This window comes from Schistocerca serialis, chromosome 7 (assembly GCF_023864345.2).
Source record: "Schistocerca serialis cubense isolate TAMUIC-IGC-003099 chromosome 7, iqSchSeri2.2, whole genome shotgun sequence".
Taxonomy (NCBI): domain Eukaryota; kingdom Metazoa; phylum Arthropoda; class Insecta; order Orthoptera; family Acrididae; genus Schistocerca; species Schistocerca serialis.
This window is the reverse complement of record NC_064644.1, coordinates 330,076,102-330,099,205: the sequence shown is the minus strand read 5'-3', so window position 1 is coordinate 330,099,205 and position 23,104 is coordinate 330,076,102.

Genomic DNA, 23,104 nt, shown 5'->3' with positions numbered 1-23,104 from the left:
ATTACATAAAGTTCACACAATCATTATCCATGGTTGGTTGGTTGGTTGGTTGGTTGGTTGGTTGTTTCGGGGAAGGAGACCAGACAGCGAGGTCATCGGTCTCATCGGATTAGGGAAGGAAGTCGGCCGTGCCCTTTGAAAGGAACCATCCCGGCATTTGCCTGGAGCGATTTAGGGAAAGCACGGAAAACCTAAATCAGGATGGCCGGACGCGGAATTGAACCGTCGTCCTCCCGAATGCGAGTCCAGTGTCTAACCACTGCGCCACCTCGCTCGGTCATTATCCATGCAGAAATAACATTGCAATCATCCAGTTCATTCATTTTTTCTTTTTTTAATTTTTTTTACCACATATATAATATGTGTTTTGTCAGGAGACGTTACAAATTCCATGACAACACGGTATTCCCGTTTATCTAATTGAACTTAATGCTTACAACAGTACAACTTTAAAAAGCTGTACAAACAAGAAGATAGTGAAGATCTAATTGATCCAGAAACATAATTCATTCCTTCACACGGGACGCTCCCATACATAGAAGAGCACCGAGCTGCCTAGTACGCAGGTGCAGCTGAGTTAAGGCTAACCACTAACAGAAAGTACACAGGGCCAGGACTATTTTATGCATCGCCTGATGTCACACAAATAGGTCCCAGGTGGACTCCATCCGCCAAACGCAGAAGAAAGCAGGCGCGCGGCTCCACTCAGTGTGTCAACAGCATCTCAACAGTAACAAGAGAGTCCCCAGACAGCATCAGGACCGTGTGTAGTCGCCACTAGACTGGACATTCTACAAACGATCGTAGGTATCATTCACCGCATTCAGCGCTAGACGTTAACTAAAGCATATCAGTGCAACTGAACACTAAAGTTAAGTAATGTAAAGTTTCTATTAATAAATTCATGTACATTGTTGTTAACAGGTGTTGCCTTCATCTTTCCGTAGCTGTAGCCGAACCATGTTGGGCTCTATGATGGAACTATATGTTTGGTGCAAGCAAGCAAACCACTTCATAACAATAACTGCTTTCAGTTGTAAGGGATTCTCTCCTTGTTGCATGGTTGTGTTTGACACCAAGAACGCTTGGTGCTTACAACAATTCCTTTGATCTCTTTATTATGCTATTGACCACTATTCACAGAGCGTCTTGGAAGCCCTCATTTCAGGTTGTTGCTCTTGGGAACACAATGGTCTATCACTTATTAATCTTCAAAATGTTGAAAATTTGCTCTGCACGCTTTCTTCATCTTCCACCTTCTTACCAAAGCTCCGTGGCCTAATCACTGGGAGACAAACTGAGATGTTTTTTGACCCTCTTCTTATGTGTTCGAAGCCGACTCAGAATACTCGTATTTGATCTGTCACCCGAAGTATTGTGTGTTACTTTGCCTTTAATGTAACTCTGTCATCGTTAATTATCTTCTTTACATGGAAGTCCTGCAAAGTAATATATCAATAGAATCGTGTGTAGCCCTGGAAAGGTTCAAATGGTCCGAATGGCTCCGAGCACTATGGGACTTAACTTCTGTGGTCATGGGTCTCCTAGAACTCAGAACTACTTAAACCTAACTAACCTAAGGACATCACATACATCCATGCCCGAGGCAGGATTCGAACCTGTGACCGTAGGGGTCACACGGTTCCAGACTGAAGCGCCTAGAACCGCACGGCCACACCGGCCGGCAGACCTGGAAAGGCTTCAACTCTTCTCCTTCACAGCTGTTTTTGGTGAAGGAAAAACTGTATCTACTCTAATTACGAAATGACGTCAAAATTTCATCTCTGGCTATCTTGTATTTGTTTCAGTGGATGTGCAGATCACAACTACTTCGTAACTTGGAGCAGATACAATATAAATGAATATAACATCCACTTTGAAGGCTCGACAAGAAGTGACATTTCATTTCTTATGGCTTCCTTTGTTCGTTGCTGTTTTCATTCTTCGAGAGGATGTCTGCTCCTTGACAGTCAGCACACCGCCAAGCTGCGACGTCAAAACACAAAAGGCCCGCCCACAGCAGGTGAAGACATTTACACGCCGTCCCCAGCTCTCTGTTCTACTCTGCACAAGCGTGAAACAGAACGACCTCTGACGGTATGTGTTTCGCGACTTCTTCAATTCCTAATACTACTTCAATATTTTGTTACGATCATCTTACTTGTCATACATAGGGTGTGGGAATCATCGTTTGCCTAAACGGCATGTAGCACTACAGATTCCCCGACATAAAGGAAAGATGCCGGGACAACTCTTTATTGTGCGAGTTTAGTATTGTCCTCTCAGTTTTATCCTTTCAAGAAAATGATGAGTCTTTTATTTAGTTTCAGGCAGATTCTGCTATGCAGTGTTAGCCTACGCGTATTCATCTTATATACTTCACATTCTGTTTTAACGCAGTAAACTGTTATGTAATGACCGATTTAAATAAAGAAAAATTGTTAAAACGCTTTCTTGTGGTTTCTATATTTACACTATTAGCTACTGTATTGTCTATAATCTAGTACACCCTTTCGTTTATTTACTACTTGAGAATTACATCCTTATTTTATTTGAAATAAGTATGTGTACCTATATGCATATGAGAGTTTGAACATATTTTCCAACACTTTCTTACGTTCTTGTTACCAGAGGGGTTGCCTGTCGGGTACACATCTATCATACAATCTCTTGAGTCGAACCTCAGTACAAGATCTTGTCAACTTGTGTGGAGCATCTGTACTGCAAACCATCCTTTATCTCAGCTATTAGGTAAGTGTATTCAATTTTATAACTAATTTTGAGAAAACTTCCATATCTTTAACCATCAGGACATAGGACAGACACTGCGTCATACCTCTATACTATTATCGATGTGGGTGTCCCCTTTTTAAACTTCACACACAGAAAAGTATGATGCAGGTCATTCCCTCAATGGATTCGCCTACCCAAGGTATGGACCATCCATTTCATGGGTTCACCCATCCTTACACCTCTCCTACCTACATAAATTGGTATGGGCATTCCTTCCATGGATTTGCCAGATCAATGTCTAGGACATTCGTCCTCCACCTATCCTTTTTTTCTCCTACACCTATATTGCGAATTTTGGGTACGCCCCATCTTAACTTCATCAGTAAACACAGTTACTACTCCTTTTCTACAATCTTTATTCACTTTAATGCTTCTTCATAATAATTTTACGTTGACTTTACCTGACTACTCTCTACCTCTGCATTTTAACTAGTCTTTAACATTTTTTTTTTACTTGTTGCTCTTGTTTACAGTGCGTATAACAACATCACATACAGGCAGTTCTCACCCCTATATCTTCACTTCCGCTTATTGACACATATTTTCTTATTTTTCACTCTCCTACATCTACTACTTTTAGACAACAGTACAGTATATTCAATGTATTTCTTTTTAATACACTAGGAGAACTTTAGTATTTCATATCCTGTTCTACACAAAATCCTTCATCCTTAACGGTTTTAACTCCTATCCTGCATAACATACTTCTTGTTGAAGATAAGTCAGAACACCTTCTCGTTAGTTTGTTGACTCTTTAGCATACAATCTTAAGTTCAGTTACGCATGTTAGCGCATCATCAATTTTCCTAGCCTTCTACGTTCTCCATGGACTTCCCTCCCCTACAACAGGCTGGATTAATAGCATGTGTCATGTAATTGACACTCCGCAAAAATCTGTCAGTCTGCTGCCGTCGTCATACATGAAATACTCTCCAGTGCAATCCTGATATTGTAGGTTGTAACTTCAATTATGTAGACTGTAAAGAGAAGGGATCCCGCACTAGGAACATTGCATATGGACAGAGGAAGAATAGATTTTGTACCCCTGAGGGAGAAGTAAGAAAAGGAAACAAAGAGACAGGTATGTTAGGATCGAAGAAGAAAAGAAGACAGTAGCCCATAGATAGATTCCCCTACCACTCCCAACTCAAGAACCCTATCCTATAAGATACAAAACTGTGGCGCCGGAGAATGGAGGTGTTCAGTACTTCCTACAGAACGGCTTTGCCACGGGTTTGCAGAAAACCCGAAAATGGACTCTGAAAAACCACTATTAAATGCAGTTGAAAGGGAAGGATTTTCACGTAAGTCGTCGTCAAACTGTAACTATAACCATTAAAGTTGGTCTGTTCGTCTGTCAGTACTCCACAGAGGTGATACCTCACTACCCCCGACTGACCTTCCCTAAAAAAATCACATCTAAACCCAACCATACTATTCTTCTTTATTCAGTTTTATAAAATGTATAAAAACGATAACATTTTACCCGCAATTCTTCAGTAGTCTTTCTTCTACACTGATAATTTATCGAAAGCACGTTGTCATTGCTAATTCACTTTTCTATACGTTTTATATGACTATATATTCCCCGAACTCCTAATACTATCAAATGCGAATAAAGCTAAATCGTTCTTATTCTTAGTTTTTCGTATACCACATGTACATGGTATTGTGCAATTAAATAAATGATATGGAAATATAACTGTCATATATTCATGATAAATTTAATCGATAATACAGTTAAGTTTATGCACTGATTGATCGTCTATTATCTTAACGTAGCTGTGTAACAGTCACAAAACAAGCAGTAGACGCTACGCATCCAGTTGTTGTAGACGTAGGGACTTACCTGGCCATTTTCACTTCGAGCTCAGTCCCCTTTTGTTTTCTTGAAGTTATTTTTACAGAAGAAGTGATGACAGAAGGTATTACTTTATTAAAGAGTTGCAGGATAGTCGAAGAAAAGAGACACTGTCTCCGGGAAAACTAAAAAGAGAAATACGGAAACAATTTAACTGGTACAGCCACTGGTCGTCAATCAGCGGAGTTCACAGAGGACATGAACTTTCCTGGGGCTTTGGATCTTTTAAGCATATCTTTATTGCACAATCCTTTATTTTTACCAAGTATACTGCTTTCGGATGTGGTATGTCTTGCACAGAATTGTTCACTGTACAGAGGGAAAAATTTATTCGTCTCCTTCTTTAAATTTGAGCTATGACGAAAATCACCCACTAATACCATATTGTCAGTCTCAAAGCTAGGTGTAATCACTTTGTCATTAAAAGCCTTGTTTCTTTTCTGTGCCTGCGTATGTAGATTCTCCTGCTCCCTGTCTTGCAGTTTTTCTAAGTCAGTCTGAGATAATGATAGTTTTTTTTACATCTATTATATTTATCACGTAATTAATGATCTATCTTCAAGTCTTGTTTTATTCTTAAAGCTAACTTTCTTACGTCATTGTTGGTGTAGCTTAAACCCAAAAAATTTATTGCAAAAATTACTCCTGGCCCTTCAATTCGTTTTACTTTACTCATACCTAGACGTAATCGTGATAATATATCGGGCACTACATTCTGTGATCCCTTTATATAATTAATTTCTATATGGTATTCCTGTAAGACTTAAGCCCAGCGCATGAGTGTTCATGCAATAACCGACTTCCTCTCAAAAATGACAATGCTTGATGGTTGTATTGGTAATAACCTGTGAACCCCATATCAGTGTTTGAAATTTTGGTATACTCTATCCGCGACTCCGTATTCCGACGCATCTGTTGCCAAATGGCTCATTCATTGTGGTAAGGTCTTATGGGACCAAACTGCTGAGGTCATCGGTACCTAAGCTTACACGCTACTTAATCTAACTTAAACTATCGCTAAGGACAACACACACACCCATTCCAGAGGGGGGACTCGTATCTCCGACGGGGGGAGTTGCGCGAACCGTGACAAGCCCCCCTCCGAACGCTCGGCTACCCCGCGCACCTGGCTCATTCATTACAGGATGCTTTAAAATGGATGTGTCTACTAACGCCTGCTAAATATTTTGAAATGCTTCTGCTGCACCTTCATAGCATGACTACATATACCGTTCTTTTAAAAGGTTTAGTAACCGTGGATCGTTCAAGGCTTGCCCTTGAATATATCGAATCCCGGTAATCCTAAAAACGAGCGAAATCGTTTTACATTCTGAGGTTGTGGACACTCCTTGATAGCTCTTATTCTCTCTTAAAGTTATTTTATACCATTTACCCCACACAATGTCCTAGAAATTTTGATTTCTCCCTTGCAAAATGCGATCTCGATTGCTTAATTGTTATCCCATTTTATAAAATTTTTTAAAGCTTTCATTAATAAATGACAATGTTCTTCCCAAGTTTTCGACTCTACAAATATGTCATCTATATAGATAATCAGTTCTTGCAACAGTTCATTACATAACGCTTCATCCAGAGCTCATATAAAATCTGACGTAGAAATATTTAACCCAAAAGGCAACATTCGAAATTGGTAAGATCTTCCATTAAATAGAAACCCAGTGTAGTTTTTGGAGTCATCATGTAACTTGACTTGCTAGTAAACATCTGTCAGATCCATTGAGCTAGAGTATTTGGCCTGTTTGAATCAGGCTAATAATTCTTCAATACAAATGGGTCTGTCCCTTACTGTTTTAATTTGTTTATTTAACGTATGAGCATCCAACAGCAAGTGAACCTCTCCTGCAGATTTTTTACAAAAAGTGGTGGGTTGTTATGTTCCCTCAGGTTTCACTCAATAACTTGGTTATCTACAATTTTGTTAATTTCTTCCTGGACTGCTCTTCTGAAACTTGTAAGCTGTGGGTATATTTTAGAAAAGAAAGGGTCTGGATTCTTTATGTTATATTTACACATATAATCTCTGATGATTCCTGATTTGTCAGAAAATACTTCTTTATATTTAGATAGAATAATAAAACTCTTGTTGTTCTTTGGCAGTTATAAGGGTAATTCATACGCCTTATTACATATCACACTTTCACCAGTTAACATCTCATTTGAAGTTACATCTCCATATGCAAACTGAAACGCTGCGCTTGAAACTAAAGCTATTTTAATACTTAAAGAAGAGTTGGCTTTACTTGGCATTGTGTGTACATCAAAATTTTCGACTTCTTTATACTTTAGCAGCCAATCCATGCCAAGTAATACTGGTAAGTTTATATTTGACGATATTAATAGAGTTTACATAAATTTCTGTGTTCCTATGTTTATAGGTATTCTTGTCTCATGCTTAACAGGCTTACCTTTGGGTCCTGTAACACCTACTATATATGCTCGTGTAACCGGTAATAGCGGAGACATATATTTATGTTTCATAGTATCTACTAATTGTTCTGGAATTAATGAGACTTCAAAATCAGAATCTTTATAAATATCTACTGGCTTTCCACAAATTTTTCCAATTACTACCGGCTTTGTTTGAACATCCTCTCGATCTCCTTCCTCCTCTTCTTCTGCCTCTTCTAGTAACCACCCTTTTGTAGTTATTCTATGAGTAAAGCAAACTATGGTTTCTGTGTATGGACCTAACAGCCGTTCGTTACATCCTGGATCTTGCCCCCTGTTCCAGGATACTTCCCGTTTTCCATAACTATTATTGGGAAATTAGTTGTAATCACTGTGTTCTCTGTTCCCGTTCTACTTACTGGTGCTATGGTGTCTTCACCGTTAGCTACCGCCTTATACACGAATACCTGTGAGGGTATGTTACTATTTTGTAAACTCTCAGATGCACTTCTTGTTTTAATTTGTATACGTGTTCGGCAAAGATTTGTATTCTGTTTCTTAACAAATTTGTTTGGGAATCGTCTATTGCCTGTGTTATTTCCTCTGTTATCACCTAGCACACGTTCATTTTTTCCTTTCTTCAAAGTATCTAATCCCTCAAAATAGGGTAATAAATCACTACTATTGGTCCATCATCTATACAAAACCTCCTTTAGTGCATAATATGTTACTCTTCATACCAGTATTTTGACTAAGTGTGATTCTTCTATCCGAATATCTGAATACTTAGAACGGGTCAAGCGCCGTTCTATGTACTTCTTATAACTTCTCCACTAGCTGCTATAGTATGCCGGCCGAAGTGGCCGTGCGGTTAAAGGCGCTGCAGTCTGGAACCGCAAGACTGCTACGGTCGCAGGTTCGAATCCTGCCTCGGGCATGGATGTTTGTGATGTACTTAGGTTAGTTAGGTTTAACTAGTTCTAAGTTCTAGGGGACTAATGACCTCAGCAGTTGAGTCCCATAGTGCTCAGAGCCATTTGTTATAGTATTTTGAGTCTAATCAATTTTTGCTGTGTGCTAGCAGACCATTAGGCCTACTTTCTCTTAAACTTGTTTTTAAAGTCTTCCCAAGGTGTAAACACTTTAGAACGAGTGGTTTCCCATTCCGCTGCATCTCTCACTAAGTACCTTAAGGAAAAATCTATCTTTTTACGATCTTCCTAGTTTTATGACTAAGATCGAGAAAATATTGTCAATAAATAGGTCGGGTGGACTTCTCCATCTAGTTTGAATTTCGGGAATTGCTCCCATAAGTTCAAATTTTTTCCTAGTTGGAAAACCTCTAGTAAATTCCTTATAATTTTCTGTTTAGTACTCTCTGAAGCCTTCCATAGTTTCCTTAATTTCCTCTTCTGTTCTGCAACATCTTCCTTTGAATGACTGCTAGTATTAGTTAATTCTCCTTTCTGTTTTACTGTATTATTTACAAATTCCTGTAACCGTTCAAAAATTGATAAAGCCTCAGGTGTTTTGTTTATTTCCCCGATTTCTTTGCATTTTCCAATAGCATAACACGTTCTTTTATCTTTGAGATTTGACCCTTAACCTGTTCGAATTGTTTAACGGCAAACTGGTCTACATTGTTAATCGTGCCATCTAATTCTTAAAACTGCTCTTTGACTTCCTCTTGAATTATATTAGTTTGGTTATCTATTTCATCCATCAACTCCTTAGGTAACTGAGTCAGAGTGTTTTCTACATTCGTTAACTTAGTTTTTACTGTAGTAGTTGAGTCTTCCTCAGTTGCATCTAATTTAGTGCTTACATCCTTAATTCGCTGCGTCAAGACTTGTAGATAGTCGGGGGCCTCTGTGGCCATGCTCCGTGAGAGTACTGGCATATAACGCAAATATACCCTTTCCTTTTCTTCACCTTATCTAGGTAAATTGTCACCTCACACAGATACATTAACGCGATGACACAAAAATAATGTCAGTCTCCACAAAATGTTTCACAGATTTGAATTTCGGTAGCTTACCCTCTCTGTGTAACTACACCCACAGGTTGCACACCCGATGCAACAGCGTGTACGATGCCATGCAGCGCGATGTTTTGTACCGCGTAGACGATGTCTAGAAAGAAGCGATTTGAAGATTGCAATGTGGGTTACCACGACACCCCCGCAGCGTTGCTCAGCTATTATTGCGTCACCACCGTTGTCAGGATTCGAAATCTCCTTCTCCGAACCTGCAGTAAAATCTTCTTAGAAGCAGCAGGAAACCGTTTACGTTGCAGTTGAAAAATAAATGCTTTTATACATGTGTCAGCGTTATTTTCGGAACATGTAAATTTTATTTCAGTTGACGTATTTGTTACTCGACCTCTGTAGAACTGTGTACTGTCATAAAATTTCATCAGTTGACCAGAATGTAAATAGCTTTTGGCAGTACGATGGTTCAAATGGCTCTGAGCACTATGGGACTCAACTTCTAAGGTCATCAGTACCCTAGAACTACTTAAACCTAACTAACCTAAGGACATCACACACATCCATACCCGAGGCAGGATTCGAACCTGCGACCGTAGCGGTCGCGCGGTTCCAGACTGTAGCGCCTAGAACCGCTCGGCCACCCCGGCCGGCTTTGGCAGTACGGCTACATACACTATGTGATCAAAAGTATCCGGACACCTGGCTGAAAATCACTTACAAGTTCGTGACGCCCTCCATCGGTAACGCTGCAATTCAGTATGGTGTTGGCCCACCCATAGCCTTGATGACAGCTTCCACTCTCGGAGGCATACGTTCAATCACGTACTGGAAGTTTTCTTGGGGAATGGCAGCCCATTCTTCACGAATTGCTGCACTGAGGAGAGATATCGATGTCGGTCGGCGAGGACTGGCACGAAGTCGGCGTTTCAAAACATCCCAAAGGAGCTCTATAGGTGTCAGAACAGGTCTCTGTGCGGGCCACTCCATTACAGACATGTTATTGTAGTGTAATCACTCCGCCACAGGCCGTGCATTATGAACAGGTGCTCGATCGTGCTGAAAGATGCAATCACCATTCCCTAGTTGCTCTTCAACAATGGTAAGCAAGAAGGTGCTTAAAACATCATTGTAGGTTTGTGCTGTGATAGTGCCACGCAAAACAACAAGGGGTGCAATCCCCCACCATGAAAAATACGACCACACCAGAACACCACCACCTTCGAATTTTACTGTTGGCACCACACACGCTGGCAGATGATGTTCACCGGGCATTCGCCAGACCTGCACGCTGCCATCGGATCGCTACATTGTGTATCGTGATTCGTCACGCCACACAACGTTTTTCCACTGCTCAGTCATCCAAAGTTTACCCTCTTTACACCAAGCGAGACGTCGTTTGGCATTTACCGCCGTGATGTGTCAGGCTCATGAGCAGCCGCTCGACCATGAAATCCAAGTTTTCTCACCTCCCGCCTAACTATCATAGTACTTGCAGTGAATCGTGCTGTAGTTTGAAATTCTTGTGTGATAGTCTGGATAGATGTCTGCCTATTACACATTACGACCCTCTTCAACTTTCGGCAGGCTTTCAGTCGGCAGACGAGGTCGGCCTGTACGCTTTTGTGCTGTACCTGTACCTTCACGTTTCCACTTCACTATCATATCGAAAACAGTGGACCTAGGAATGTTTAGGAGTGTGGAAAACTCGCGTACATACATATGACACAAGTGACACCCAATCACCCGATCACGTTCGAAGTCCGTGAGTTCTGCGGAGCGCCCCATTGTGTTCTCTCTCGATGTCTAATAACAACTAAGGTCGCTGATATGGAGCACCTGGCAGTAGGTGCCAGCACAATGTAACTAACATTAAAAACGTATGTTTTTGGGGGTGTCCGGATACTTTTGATCACATAGTGTACGTCCAGTTATATCTTGTTAGTCCTCATATTTTCTGTTGCTCTTGGGGACACCGTAATCTATCACTTATTAATCTTCAAAATCCTGAAAATTTGCGCTTTACGGCTTCTTTATCTTCCTCCGTCTAACCAGTACTCCGTGTCCTAATCACTGAGAGCGAAAATCAGATGTTATTTTGCTCCTCTTCTTATGTGTATGAAGCTGAGTCTGAACACTCACATTTGATGTCACCTGAAGTATCGTGTGTTCATTTACCTTTGATGTAACTCGAGCGCCGTTTATTATCTCCTTTATGTGGAGGTCCTTAAGCACCGTGTGTAGCCGTGGAAAGACTTCAACTCTTGTGCTTTGCAGCTGTTACTGGCGGAAGGAAAAAACGATACCTTCTCTAATTACGAAATGACGTCAACATTTCATCATTACTATCTTGTATTTGTTTAAGCGGGTGTACAAATAACGATTACTTCGTAACTTGGAGCAGATGCGCTATAAATTAAAAATAAAACCCGCCTTGAATGCTCGACAAGAAGTGATATTTAATTTCTTAGAGCTTCCTTTGTTCGTTGCTGATTTCATTCTTGGAGAGGACGTCTCCTCCTTGATAATCAAGGCACCGCTAATCCGGGACGTCAAAACGTAAAAGTCCCACCCACAGCAGGTGAAGAGGTTTACGAGCCGTCACGCCTTGCCTATTACTTGAACCACACAGCTCTCCGTTCAACTCTGCACAAATGTGAAACTAAACGACCGTGCACAGTATGTGTTTCGCGATCTACAGCCACAAATGTCCGGACCCTATCGACAACGTCAATTTAGAAACGGAGATTAGCGATCATAATGTCATTATAGCAACTTTGGTTACGAAAGTTAATAAATATGTCGAGAAACTAGGAGAATGTTTCTACTAGATAGAGCAGATAAGAAATTGTTAGCATCTCACTTAGGCAGTGAACTGACATAACTTAGTTCCTGTAAGATGGACGTAGAGAAACCACGGGAAAAGTTTAAGCAGCGTAAATCGTGGTCTGGAGCGTTATGTGCATAGTAAGAGGATAAAGAATGGAAAAGACCCACCATGGTATAATAACGAAATTCAGAAAGTGCCGAGGAAGCAGAGGCTGTTACACTCTCTGTTCGAAAGAGAACGCACAAATGACAAGCGAAGGTTAGTAGAGATTCGTGCGTCTGTGAAAAGATCTACGCGCGAAGCGTACAACGACTGCCACCGTAACACCTTAGCAAAAGATCTAGCAGAGAACCCGAGAAATTTCTGGTCATATTTAAAATCGCTTAACGGTTCTAAGGCTTCCATTCAGTCTCTTGTTGACCAGTCTGGTCTGGCAGTTGAAGATAGCAAAACGAAAGCCCAGGTTTTAAATTTCGCGTTCAAGAATTCGCTCACACACGAGAGTCGTACAGACATACCATCATTTGATCATCGGACAGACTCTCGTATGGAGGACATAGTAATAAGCATACGTACGTAGAGAAACAACTGAAAGATTTGAAAGTAAATAAATTACCAGGTATGGACGGAATCCCAATTTGGCTTTACAAAGAGTACTCTACGGCATTGTGCCCTTACCTATCTTGTGTGTATCGTGAATCTGTCACAACCGACTGGAAAAAAGCGCATATGGCTCCAGTATACGAAAATGGTAAAAGAGCGAACCCGCAAAATTATTGACCAATATCCCTAACTTCGGTTTGCTGGAGAATCCTTGAACTTATTTTCAGTTCGAATATAATAAACTTTTTTGAGACTGAGAAGCTTATATGTACGAATCACTGTGCTTTTAGAAAGCATGGCTCTTGCGAAACTCAGCTTGCCCTTTCCTTACATAACATACTGCGAACTGTGGATGTAGGACAACAGGCAGATTCCGTATTTTTAGGTTTCCGCAAAGCATTGGACACGGTGCGCGACTGCATATTGTTAACGAAGGTGCCACCATATTGAATAAGTTCACAGATATGTGAATGGCTCTAGGAATTCTTAAGTAATAGAACCCAGTATCTTATCCTGGACGGTGCGTATTCATCAGAGACAAGTGCATCGTTAGGATTGCCCCTAGAGAAGTGTTATAGACCGCTTTTGTTCTCTACATACATAAATGATTTGGCGGACAGGGTGGGCAGAAATCGGCGGTTGTTTGCTAATGATGCTGTGGTGTATGGCAAGGTGCCGAAGTTGAGTGGCTGTGGGAAGATAAAAGACTACTTAGACAAAATTTCTAGTTATTGTGATGAATGGCAGCTGGCTCTAAATACGAAAAATGAAAGTTAATGTGGATGAGTAGCAAGAACAAACATGTAATGTTCGGTTACAGTATTACAAGTATCCTGTTTGTCACAATCCAGTCGTTTAAATATCTGGGCGTAACGTTGCAAAGCGATACGAAGACGAACGGGCATGTGAGAACCGTGCCAGGGAGGGCGAATGGTCGACTTCTGTTTATTGGGAGAATTCTTGGGAAAGAGTGGTTCACCTGTGAAAGAGACAGCATATAACACTCTGGACCTGTTCCTGATTACTGCTCGACTCTTTGGAATCCATACCAGGTCAGATCGAAGGTAGACATCGAAGCAATTTAGAGGCAAGCTGTTAAATTTGTTACCAGTAGGTTGGAACGACACGTAAGTGATACGGAGATGCTTCGGGAACTCAAATGGGAATCCCTGGAGGGAACGGGAGGATCTTTCGACAGCCGCCAACATAAATCGCGAGTAAGGATCACGAGGATAAGATTCGAAAAACTGGGACTCATACGGAGGCATATAGATAGTCGTTTTTCCCTCGTTCTATTTGCGTGTGGAACAGGAAAGAAAATGACTAGGGTACCCTTCGCCATGCACCGACAGTGGCTTACGGAATATCTGTGTTTATGTAGATGTATTTCCTACCTAATATTACTTTCTTGTTTTGTCACGATCAACTTTACTTGTCATAAATAGGGAGTCGGAAACGTCGTTTGCCTGAACGGCATGTAATGCTACACTAGCAAGGATATACTGTGAAGCGAAATTTTACCTGTTGTGCATATGCATTATAGTACGATGAATACTTGATTAAATTTGAAAGTGCTTTGGATGTAGGAACTACAATTGGTGCAACATTCAGTACACAGAGCTGCCACTACCACCAGCAACAGCAATGGCTCTGACCTGGCTTGACATCGAACTGGACTAAGCTTGGGTGACAGTTATGGCTACTTTCCATCCTGCTTCTGCCCTATGCCAGAGTTTATCAATCTTAATGACTGGTGAGTGGCCGAGTGCCAGTCTCTCAGCGAGACATGACCAGTTTTTGGATCGGTTTACGTTAGGAGAATTATTGCACAATCTGCATAATAGCTCATGCATCCAAGTTTCTGGCTAGAATAACATACAGAAGAATGGAAAATGAAATTGGGGATGTGTTAGATGACGATCACTTTGGATTTAGGAAAAGGAAAGGGACAGAGAGGCAGTTATGACGTTGTGGTCGGTAATGGAAGCAAGACTGAAGAAAAATCAAGACAAAAATTGTTCAAATGGCTCTGAGCACTATGGGACTTAACTTCTGAGGTCATCAGTTCCCTAGAACTTAGAACTACTTAAGCCTAACTAACCTAAAAACATCACACACATCCATGTCCGAGGAAGGATTCGAACCTGCGACCGTAGCGAAAAATCAAGACACGTTCATAGGATTTGACGACCTGAAAAAAGCTTTTGACAACTTAAAATGGTGCAAGATGTTCGGAATTCTGAGAAAAATAGAGGTAAGCTTTAGAAGCAGACAGTTAAAATATAATGCGCACGGAACAATAAGACTGGAAGACAAAGAAAGAGGTGCTCGGATTAAAAAGGATGTAAGAAACGGTACAGTCTATTAGTCCTATCGTTCAGTCTGGACGTCGAAGAAGCAATGACGGAACTGAAAGAAAGATTCAAGAGTGAAATTAAAATTTAAGTTGAAAGGATATGGGTGACAAGATTCGCTGATGACACTTTTATCCTCAGCAGAAGTGAAGAAGAATTGCAGGATGTGTTGAATCGAATGAACAGGCTACTGAGTACAGAATAAGAGCTAAGACTAAATTCCAAAAAAGATGAAAGTAATGAGACGTGGCAGAAAAAGAGAACAGCGACGAACTTAACATCAGAATTGCGGATCACGAAGTAGACGAAGTTAAGGTGTTGTGCTACTTAGGCAGCAAAATAACCTATGGTGGACGAGGCAAAGAGGACGTAAAAAGCAGACGAACACTGACAAAGAGGGTATTCATGGGCAAGAGAAGTCTACTAGTGACAAACATAGACCCGGTCTCAGGGAAAAATTTGTAAGAATGTACGTTCGGAGCACAGCATTGCATGATAGCACAACATGGACCTTGGGGAAACGGGAACAGAAGAGAATGGCCTGAGCGCTTGCAGGCTGGTGTTTATTTAATTTTTTGTACTTAAGTTGCTAGATTGCCTTTACTGTTAGTTTTATCTAGGGTTCATGATTTTTCCAATGCTTTATATTTTCCTTTGTTGTTTGATTTTGGTTCTTATAATTTAAGTTTTATGTTTTTATAATTTTGGCTTTTTTAGTTAAGATGCCAATATTTTTAGTTCATTGAGAGGTGGTGCTACAGAAGAATGTTGAAGAGTAGGGGGACAGATCACGTAAGAAATGCGCAGGTTCTCCACAGAATCGACGAGGAAAGGAATTCACGAAAAACACTCACAACAAGCAACAGGATGTTAGGATATTTTTAAGACATCTGGGAACAAATTCCGTCGCATATCAGGGATCTGTAGAGGGTTAAACCTGTAAAGGAAGACAGACATTGGGATATGTTCTGCAAATAACTGATGATATACGCTATGTGATGAAAATGTATCCGGACACCTGGGTGACAATGACTTACAAGTTCGTGGCACCCTCCATCGGTAATGCTGGAATTCAGTATGCTGTTGGCCCACTCTTAGCCTTGATGACAGCTTTCACTCTGCAAGCATGCGTTCAGTCAGGTGCTGGAAAGTTTCTTGGGGAATGGCAGCCCATTCTTCACAGAGTGCTTCACTGAGGAGAGGTATCGATGTCGGTCGGTGAGGCCTGGCAGGGAGTCGGCATTCCAAAACATCCCGAAGGGGTTCTGTAGGATTCAGGTCAGCACTCTGTGCAGGGCCTTCCACTACAGGGATGTTATTGTAGTGTAACCACACTGCCACAAGCCGTGCATTATGAACAGGTGCTCGATCGTGTTGAAAGACGCAGTAGCCATCTCCGAATTTCTCTTCAACAGTGGGAAGCAAGAAGGTGTTTAAAGCACCAATGTAGGCCTGTGCTGTGATAGTGCCACGCAAAACAACAAGGGGTACAAGCCCACTCCATGAAACACATGACCACACCATGACACCACAGTCTTCGAATTTTACTGTTGGCACTACACAGGCTGGCAGATGACGTTCACCGGGCTTTCGCCATTCCCACACCCTGCCATCGGATCGCCACACTGTGTGCCGCGATTCGTCACTCCACACAACATTTTTCCATTGTTCAATCGTCCAATGTTTACGCTCCTTACACCAAACAGGCGTCGTTTAGCATTTACCGGCGTGAAGTGTAGCTTAAGAGCCGCTGCTCGACCATGAAATCCAAGTTTTCTCACCTCCCGCGTAACTGTCATAGTACTTGCAGTGGATCCTGATGCAGTTTAGAGTTCCTGTGTAATGGTCTGGATAGACGTCTGCCTATTACACGTTACAACCCTCTTCAACTGTCGGCGGTCTCTGTCGGTCAACAGGTGAGGTCGGCCTGTACGGTTCTGTGCTGTACTTGTTCCTTCACGTTTCCACTTCACTAGGGATGTTTAGGAGTGTAGAAATCTAGCATATAGATGTATGACACAAGTGCACCCAATAACCTGACCACGTTCGAAGTCTGTAAGTCCGCGGAGCGCCCGAAGCTGCTCTTTCACGATGTCTAAGGTCTACGAGGTCGCTGATACGGAGTACGTGGCAGTAGGTGGCAGCACAATGCACCTAATATGAAAAACTATGTTTTTGGGGGTGTCCGGATACTTTTGATCACATAGTGTAGGTTGCAGGTGCTACTCCGAGGTGAAGCGGATGGCATAGGAGAGAAATTCGTGACAGGCTGCCTCAAACAAGTCAGAAGACTGACGAGAAAAGAAAGAAATAGAAGAGTTAGGAGAGTACGGGGATCATGTGGTCTGGCCTTGTTGAAAGGAACCTGATACCATCACGCCAGCTACTGGGCCTGTGTGTCGATAGGAAGACAGTGTAGTAGTATTTGTTCTCCTTTGAGCCTCCATGCGAGGATAAGTCCATCATCGTGATGCTATACACATAACGGGGACTCACCTGAGAAAGCGAAGTGGTACACCTCCTGTGTCCTACTTGCACACAACTTGCGCGGCTCTCTCTCGCTTGTCGGTCAGCGAATTGAGGCTGACTGGTTAGCGTGAGCCCAAAACAAATCTGGTGTGCGGTGGCCATGTTGTACTGGTCTCTCTCGCTGGCTGTTAACAACGCCCCCACCGTCAATTAGGTTCTGGGAGGTAGCAACAGGGATGTGGAGCCTAGATGAGTACTGCGCCATGGCCAGCTGCTTTAGGTTTCTCGGCTGAGGATGCACGGCGCGGACAGGCTGGTCGAGGTGATCTTACAGATTCTCGCCTGGGCTTAAATCTAGGAAGTTTGGTGGCCAGAGGAGTACGGTAAACTCATGCTTGTACTCTTCGAAACATATGCATACACTGCGACGAGTGTGACATTGCCCAGCTGCTGGATGTCATCGTGCCGATGTAAACTAACTGCGTGTAGGGGTGGACATGGTCCCCAAGGATAGATGCATACTTGTGTTGATCCGTTGTGACCTCCAGAGTGAGGAGATTACCCAAGGAATGTCTCGAGAACATTCCCTAAACCATAACGCTCTAATGATTGTAGGACGGTGTTTGCTTTCAGACGTTCCACGCCGTGCACACCAAAAGCTGTCCATGCGATGGTGCACAAAACGTAGTCGTCTGAAAAGGCCACCTGCCGCCACTCACAGGACGTTTAATTGCGTCCCTGGCGTCAAAATTCGAGCTTCATCGCCGATGAACAGCAGTCACAATGGGTGACGAACCAGGCGCCTGCTGCGGAGGCCCACGTGCAGCAATGTTCGCTGAACTGTCACTGAGGAGACATTCTTGTTAGCCTCTTGCTTCATCTGGGCAGTCTGCTGCTCAACAGCTCCACGTCTATTTGCCCGCAAACATCTTCACAGCCATCAGTCACTCCTATCGTCTATGGCCCGTAGTGCACAACAGTTGCCTCGGCGCCGGTTTTGGAAAGCGCCGTTTTGGCACGCACATTATGCTTTAACCACGGCGGCACGCGAACGTTTTATAAATTTAGATGCATTTTATACACCCTCCACTGCTAGTGTTGCCACCTGCCGTCGATGAGTGGTTAATGCAAGTTGAAGTCGAACATAGGCGGTGGACACATAAACGTGACTGGACCATGCAATATGAAAGCAACTCGCGCCAATTACCAGAAGTGGTAAAGATCAACAAAAGAGCTGGATTCTAATAACGATTACCTATTCAGTGTCCTACCGTGTAAGTATCGAAAATGTTCTTAGATGCAAGCTATTCTTGTTGATATGGAGAGTGAGGAAGACAGAGGGGAAAGATCACCATTCAAAAGAATACCAGTAAGAGGTGTAAGATATAAAAAACTGGACATATTCAGATATTGGAAGTTAAGCAGCACCACATAAGAGCTTATAAATAGAAAATTTAGCTAGAGTGCACTGAAACTACCCATCTGAATGAAAACTTACTTGAGCTGTACAAAGGTCAGCGCTGTGTTAAGTGGAGAATGTTGGAGGTAATTCGCTTATTCGCTTAAGCAAGAGAGAGAGAGAGAGAGAGAGAGAGAGAGAGAGAGAGAGAGTACTTTAACTCAAGATAGTTATTCAGGTGACAAAGGGAAGGTGACATTATATTCTTACCACATGGCAGGCGCCATCAACCTGTGGCCATAGCACGAGTGGTGTGAACGAAGCAGAGTGTTTACGCGAGCGACATTGGCGCCATCTATTCACGTTAACCGTCTCATATCGGAATTTTTTCTGGGGAAAGAAAATGTTTTTATGTTTCCAATGTTCTTAGGTGGTTTTTAAAATGATTTATACAAATATGCCTACCTGTTTTCGAAATGCACTTTGAACACTATTCTGTACACTGAACATCAATAAACGGTAAAATCGGCGCAGATAAAAAAAATACATTTATATGGAGCACTTAAATGCGTACTCTTTCATACGTACATCCGCTGCATAACTCATTGAAACTGTTCGGCTGCTATGCAGAGGAGCCGGGCTCAATCCCTGGTACTACTAGAGATTTTTGCTTGGTGGGAGGACTGGAATATGACGCACACCGCCTTGTGAGGCCAAATGAACAGCTACTTGATTAAAAAGTATAGGATCCAAGGTAAAGAAAGCTGGCCCCATTACCATCTGAATGACGTCATTAGCAAAGGATGACATGGCGATCGGTCGGTCCAGATTGGCTCTTCCGGTACAGAACGCGGAACTTTGCTTTGATTTGTTTTTACACGCACACTAGAAGTAAAATTGATGTTTTAGTCAACACTAAAATGTGTTAGATTTATGTTTATCATGCTCTTTTAATTCAAATGAAATGAACGGAAACAGTTGTTTTTCCTTTGAGAAACAAAAATATACATTACATTTTTCAAATTTTACTCTCGAACATCGCTTGCAATCTGGAAATTTGCATCTAATAGACAATGTGTCATTTTTCGGGCTTTGTCACACTGAGTCTCTTCAGGAGGTATAGTTACTCCTTGTCGCCTTTGAAGAGGATAATCTGGAATTGTGGTAGATGCTCGACTTCTTTTTTTGATTGGGGATATCCTTCCCACTTAACACCAGAACAATGGCTCGCTTCATACAGAAATGTAGGAGATCCATTATTTTCTTCATTGGTAGGCGAAGTGGTTTGGCACGTGTACAGCTAACTCTCTACGAGAGCAAAATTAACAGCATGAGAAATTGCTCTGAGATTCCATTTCTTGTAATTTATAAAAATCCTACAGTATGACATTAATCGATCGTCCCTGGTATGGTTGCATAGTTTTACAGCCTCTGGTCGAACAACAGTAACGTTCTTATTATGTTTCTTTTCGTAGCCTTCAGCTTCGTCAGTTTCTCCTTTCCCAATAAAATATGAACCTAGAACAGCTGTTTTGCTGTTAATCCCTTTTCCTGCTTTATGTTATCTGTGCCGCAAATTTTTTTCTGAAAATCCTCTGTCCTTCAGTGATTCCTTGTTCAGGATTAGAGAATGTTTGACAGTTCCATCAGCAAATGTTTTCTTGATTCAATGATTGGAAAAACTTGTATAAAGAAATGTATGACATGGACATTGACGACAGCTACTAGACGGCACTGCTGTCATCTGCGAGCGCTGCTATCGCCTTTGCAGCGCTGGCCATGGAGACACGGTCCTCCCGCCAGGCCATCAGCGATACGGACGTTCTTTAAAGCCAGCAGTGAAGCCACTCTGTTATTCACGAGGTGAACATGGCAAGTGCCACTACCCGATTTCCCATCAACTTCGCTCAGTGGAATAGGGGTTAAAATAAGCGACGCGTGTCTTGGCTTATCCTCAGACAATCTACCGGTTCAGAGAAAACGACAGCCGGCCTGAGTGGCCATGCGGTTCTAGGCGCTGCAGTCTGGAACCGAGAGACCACTACGGTCGCAGGTTCGAATCCTGGCTCTGAGCACTATGGGACTTAACATCTGTGGTCATCAGTCCCCTAGAACTTAGAACTACTTAAACCTAACTAACCTAAGGACATCACACACGTCCATGCCCGAGGCAGGATTCGAACCTGCGACCGTAGCAGCCGCGCGGTTCCGGACTGAGCGCCTAGAACCGTCAGTAATTTTAAAGAACGTGTCTTTTCCGAGTGAGATTCGTACAAAGAAATGTGGGAAACCTGATTTCACGCGATGCTCATTGTGTTCGGAATTACTATGTTTCGAAGGTTTCTGTGGTCGGTATCATCCAAGGTAACGCACCAAATCTTCTTGTACAATAAACATAATAATGAAATGTAAAAATTAATACAAGAACTGATGTAAGAATGAATTATAAGAATCAGAGAATTTAAAAAAAAATTGTAACCTCTGTAAATACCATACACTCATGTATTATGTGATGAATGTATGGTACTCATTGTGAAAGCCTGTTGTAATTTTACAATCAATATAACGCCTATAAATCCGCTCACTTGATACATCCGTATAGTAAGCTTCTAAGTACGTGGGTAGACAAATGAAAAAATAAAATATAATAAAATAAATAAAACCATTAGTCGAGTTTCGAACACGGGGCTCAAAAGTGAGGGGGGAGAGACGGTAGCCACTGTGCCACCATTTCAGCTCGTATTACAGCACGTGGTTTTTTCAGACACGATCGAGTATTTAGGATAATCCGACACGCATGTTCGCTTATTTTGACTCCTCTTACACTAAGCGAAGTTTCCGGAAAATCGGCTGAAGGTAGGAGAAGTTAGGCTGTTATGACATACCTTGCTGAAATGACATAGCAAGGCTTTTGACGAAACCAGATGAGTGGCGCCACCTGCATTAAGCTACGTAGAAAGGTCGACTGAGAATCGTGTTCCTACGTTTATGGCGATAAGCTGCCAGCTTTCGTCTTGCTACTGTGAACCAAAAACCTACAGGTAAGCTTCCAACTTTTTACTTTTATTCACATACGGGGTGACAATTATTGAACGATAAGAAACAGAAAATAAATTAGTTACAAACTGCGACGTGCACACACTTTATTCAACATGTAAACGACACTACAGGTATTCGGATTTAGGTTATGACATGCTCGATATGCCTGCCATAATTGGCGATGATGTTGCGCGGACGAGTAGCGAAATTCTGCATTACCCGCTGAAGTGTCGGAACATCGATGACTTCCTGAATGGCTGTGTTCAGCTCAGCGATGGTTTGTTTTGGGGTTATTGCTGTACACCCTATCTTTAATTTAGCCCCACAAAAAGAAGTCTCATATGGTCAGATCTGGAGAATATGGCGGCCAATCAGAGCCCATGCCAATGACCTCTGGTTATCCCAGAGCCAGAATGCGGTCCCTAAGTGTTCCTCCACGACATCAAAGCCCTCTCCTGCTTCGACGGGTTTGAGCAGCGTCTCGCACGAACCACATCTTGTCGAAATCAGGGTCAGTTTGGATAATGGGGATGAACTTACCTTCAAAAACCTTCACGTACCGTTCGGTAGTCACCGTGCCATCAAGGAATGTCGCTTCGACATTCTGTGACTGGACATTACACACCACACAGTCACTTGCTGAGGGTGAAGAGACTTCTCGAACGCGAAATGTGGATTCTCAGTCCCCCAAATGCACCAGTTATACTTATTGACGAACCCATCCAAATGAAAGTGGGCTTCGTCGCTAAGCCAAACCATACAGCGCATACTAATTTCCATCATGCCACGTGACCAACCGTGCAGTTTGAACGTCCTAACGAAAACCGTTCAGAAGTTATGACGATTTTATTTTATATAGTCATCCTGTAAAATTTATTCATTAATATTGTAGGTAATTACATGTTTGAGACAAGTATAAGTTATCCTATAAAGCATACTTTTAGCTATGTTTTGAGGGGTAGAAGATTCAGCTAGGGCACGCAGTTGTTGAACGTTTCTCAAATGAATCAAAGAAGGTATTCCAGGCTACAATGACATATTAAGTCTCATTGTAAAACGACACAGTATGTCATTTTACCCCGATTTTTTATTTTTTTGTTTACACTTTTTGTTCCGTAGGATCAAATTGAGGAGCAAATCTCCAAGGTCATGGAACGTGTCGGTGCATGAAATTTTACAACATGAAAATAACAACAGATAAAATAAAAATGAATTAAAAGTTGGAAAAGCTGGAAATCCTACAAAGAAGAATATTACGGAAAACATGGCTCCAACCTAGATTGAAAGGGCTGCAAACTTAGGAGCAACAATAAAATTTACAAAAAGGTGGAGAAAATCTCGGAGACCATGAAAAAGAGTA